The sequence below is a fragment of the Brachyhypopomus gauderio genome, chromosome 6 (genome assembly GCF_052324685.1).
Source record: "Brachyhypopomus gauderio isolate BG-103 chromosome 6, BGAUD_0.2, whole genome shotgun sequence".
Classification (NCBI taxonomy): domain Eukaryota; kingdom Metazoa; phylum Chordata; class Actinopteri; order Gymnotiformes; family Hypopomidae; genus Brachyhypopomus; species Brachyhypopomus gauderio.
In genome coordinates this window covers 2,516,944-2,521,676 of record NC_135216.1, presented here as the reverse complement: position 1 = coordinate 2,521,676, position 4,733 = coordinate 2,516,944, and positions in this window count along the sequence as shown.

Below are 4,733 nucleotides of genomic sequence, written 5' to 3'. Positions count from 1 at the left end.
TCCCCGCTTGCCCGCATCCCGTTTCCATGGCAACGAACAGCCTCGCGCCATTCTAAGCGCATGCTGCCCGTAGTGTGTGACTACGGTTTGTGTTTTTCTGTGATGCTTCCTTAATTTCAAGACTAGCCTTTATATTTGAAAAGCCCAAACCAAAAAGGCAAAAACTGAGAATAGATTGAGATTCTGTTAAAGCAGAATGTGGTCATGAATATATAATGACACCTGAATAAAACATTCAATGCAATATCCGCCTGGTATACGCCCGTAACACAGCAAACACAAATGCCGGTTTTGAGCTATCAAGATATCAGAAAACACCTGACACTGTAAAACATTATAGCATATACTTTCTAGCATGCAAACGGTAGGCTAGAGTATTTTGTCGGAAACGACGCACACCAAATTTCCCAGTGTTTCACTAAAATTTCAATTATTGAATATTAATTATTTACTTATGTTTGTTTAGTTGGACACAAATAAATGCTGTCGTCAAGGAGTTCATTCACACCTGTGAGTTCTGCTGCAAACATTCCAAAAAATTACTTTATGCTACTGATTGGGTTTACTCGACGTATCAACTTACACTTAAACGAACCAAGAGGTGCATGGTAGGCTAATATATATCTGCTTCTTGTAGACTGCATTGTCTTTTTTACAGCTCCATCACTGCACCTAGAATTGAACAGCACCAACTGGCTTAGCTTAGCTGAGGCTGACATTAGAGGCAACGGTTAGCTTAAATCACTGTAAAGTACCTGGTTTGGCGCCACAAGCAATTCCGCTGAAGTATAATAGATCCGTGGTCCAGCCCCACAAATACATATGCAGGAATTACTAATTACATAATAAATTAAGAGATTTTGTGTCAACACTTGTTTTTGTTATTTCATTCCTACATTCACATTGTCAGAGTACACTTACTCCGTTTACTTTTGAAGCACCTTCAAGGTAAGGCAGCTGGACCTTGCATGTAATTGCAAGCAGAGTTAAGGATCAGTGAATAGGTTATTTCAGTCTTTTGTCTTTTAACTCAGGCTTTATTTTTGTCCTGAAGTATCACTGTACATTGGTTCACATCTCACATCACCTGCCAATTAAACTTTCATAAAACAAAATAATAATTTGCTGGAAAAAGTTTCTTTAGGATTAAAAATACTGATTTCACAGTGAGCCAAGGGACATGCTCACCCCAACACACACAAACACACACACACACACGCCCTAGGTCACTCCCTCTCTCACTAATAATGCTGATATAGTGAAAAGGGAAGGAAAGATATAGAAACAATGAAGAAAATGCTTAGAGATCACAGTGCTAAAGAGCAGTGTACCCAGAGGAATAGAGAGGCTAATAAGAGGAGTAAAGCTAGGAAAAATCTCATCTCAGGGATTAAACAGTGCGTGTGTCATAACCCTAGTAGTCAGATTGGCTACCATGTATGTCAATCAAAATACAACCATCAGTGCAGATGGACTATAGCCTGTCATTCATCCATTACTTTTTAATGTCATGCGATCTACCCACACTTCCTTCGCGATCGACCCACACTTCCTTCGCGATCGACGTTATGGGCATCCCTATCCTAGACGCAGTTCTCAATCTTGAGAGTTGTAGTGATATCATCCAGATTAGAAGATATATTCAACTGAGTATCATCTGCGTAGCAATGGAAGCTAATACCATGCCTACGAATGATAGTGCCCAGTGGTAGCATATATAATGAGAATAATATGGGGCCCAGTACAGATCCTTGTAGGACACCATACTTTACCTTAGAATGCTCTGAGCATTCGTTATTTACTAGTACAAATTGGTAACGATCTGTCAGGTAGGACCTGAACCAGGAGAGTGCTTGACCTCTTATGCCAATGAGTGTCTCCAGCCTATTTAGTAGAATATTATGATCAATGGTGTCAAAAGCAGCAATGAGGTCTAGCAGTATGAGTAAAGAAATGTGTCCTTTATCAGAGGATATTAAGAGATTGTTCAGTACTTTAGTAAATGCCGTTTCAGTGCTGTGATGGGGTCTAAATCCAGACTGAAATAACTCTGACATGTTCTGTCTGTAAGAAGGAAGAGAGCTGTGAAGAAACTACTTACTCTAAAATTTGGAATATGAACAACAGATTAGAGATTGGCCTATATTTGGACAGTTCCTGGGGGTTAAGACCAGGTTTTTTATTTAGCGGTGTAACGGAGCTCACATCCGTTCCATGTTTCACTGTTTGAAGAATGAACCACAAGACAACCTCAGTTTTAAAGACTCTTTTTATTGAAACCCACAGGACTGCAGACCCACAGGACTGCAGTTGGACCTTGTCAGAACTCTGAAACACAATAAACTGCTGGGATTATTTTGCACCATTCAGGGTGGCCAACTGATGGTGTACATTATAACAATCATTCCATGTATTTTTGACTGTTTATAGTGTGTTTAGGAAAATGGTTCGGCTTACCTGTTGGTCATACCATGTTGGCAGTCTCTGGCAGGTCAAAGGACCTGAGCCCAGGGGTTTGTGGGGTTTTGTAGTTTTGGAGGAGGTTGTGTGGCAAGTGGACCATGCCATTTCGGATGTTTGAGCCGGGGGGAGAGAGAACCTGCTTTGAGGGGTCTAGTTTTAAAAGGTCATTCCAACTTGAATGTCTGATGATAAAATGTTTTACACTCATAGTCAACTATTGCATATATATTAAAATGTTTGATTTAATATAAAATAGGAAAGGTAATTGTAGCCTGTGCGTTTTAAACCTTCCCTGCGGGCGTGCCGGTCAGTGGTGTAACCCAAGATTAAATGTTTAAGAGCAGAACTCTGAGAAGAGGGGGGGCTGGCTGGGAATGCAGAGGCGTGAGGGCCTGGTTGTAATGTATCAATTGAGTTTGATTAGTTAGGTTAATTTGTTTTTTTTGTTTTTGGTTTTGTTTTTTGTGCATTCTTTATTATTACTGTTGGTGGAATGCCAAGGCACTCTGCACGTGGACTAAAATAAATATGGTATGGTGGAACTTCCGGGTCTGTTTTTCAGTTTTTGCAAACGCCGTTCGGCTATACTACAACAAGCGGCTTGATGACTGCAAGTTTAAATGAACTGGGAATGTAGCCCAGGCTCAGAGAATAGTTAATTATAGTAAGCAAAGTTTCTACATTGCTATGCATTCTTCTTCTGGCTTTCAAGAGAGGCGGTCGCACTTTATCTCTGCTCCTGCACTCCCTCCCTCCTGCCCTGCTCATCTTAGATTCTGTGTCTTCGAATTTTAACAAGAAAATGGATTTGATCAGGTGGTCTCTCAACGCAATTGACACTATTTCTCTTTTCGCAATTGACACTATGGGTTAAAAGGACTATTTCACAATTGACACGAGGAGTCATGGTGCGGGAGAACCCACATGCCCGGATGGTACGTTCTCATCTGGATATGTGCATGACTCGTGGGGGACCTGGCGTTGTTTGTGTCTTGCGCCTCTCTCCCTGGAAGATGTTGAGGACGTGTACTTATTTGGAACATTGATCGCGATGGCTCTGCTGATTGGATTAGGCATTGCCCTGGAGTATCGGAAAGTTGATAGAGTGGAGTCAGCTATTGAGCGTCCATGTCAAGTGCCCCATATGATTGATGCGGTGGGTAGAGCTGTTGGAACACAGACTGTGACTGTTGGAAAAAGCTTGGAGACGATCGTGGATGGAATCAATGCTCTACGTGCGAAGTTGGATCAGTTGGGAGACAGCCGACTTTAAGAGGAGTTCGTGTGCTCAAATTCCCAAGGACGAGCTCCTTGCTAAATTCTTCATTCTTCTTATCTGCATTGGCGCCCAAACAAATTCTCCCAGAAGGTCATCGTCTTGGTTACCTGCTCCTAAGAGAAGTCTTGATGTGCTCGGTAAAACGCTCAAGTCCTTCTGGAGCTACAGGTGGATCAATGTCAGACCCGGTAAAATATCAGTCAGCGCGGCTATGGTACTGGGTGTTATAGTTCGTTTAATTTGGTAGCGGGGCGGCCGATGAATACCGTCATTCAAACACAACTCTTACGTTATGAGGCTGTGGTCAGAAACAGCCTCACTCTGAGGAAGAATTGCTAAACTGGATATGTCAATACCAAATGACAAGACCAAGTCTAAAGTATGACTACAATTATGCATAGGACCCACCACATTCTGAGTGACACCCATTGAATCAAGAATTACTTGAAAGTTTATGCTAAAAGAGTCACATAGATTTTCAAAATGTATGTTAAAATCACCAACCTTATTGGCTGATAGCACTACATGAGACAGGAAGTCTGAAAACTCCTGTAAGAACTCAGAGTATGAACCAGGGGGGCAGTAAAACACTGTTTACATATGAGATGTTCAAAGGAATTAAACTTGAAGCTGAATTTTTGAGAAATGCCTATATCGGAGTCAGGCCCGTTGACAGTCTTGCTGGGGCCCAGTTTCATGTGCCCCCCCCCCCACCGCACGTCATTTGAATTTTCTCTGTAGCAGACAATCCTTGAGTTAGGTCATATAGTATATAATATAGCCACACATTAAAAAAAAAAAAAAAGCTGTTTCTGACAGCTGACTGGTTTATACTTGACGTGTTGCGAGTGGCGTGAGGGTTTGCGAGGCAAAAATGACGTAATCACAGTGGCTCCGCCCATGCGCGAGGGCCTCACGCGCTGTCGATTCGTGAGGTTGTGCACCTCTCAACTTTTGTAATTTTGCGCGCACCGCGCTTCAGCGCAATTAA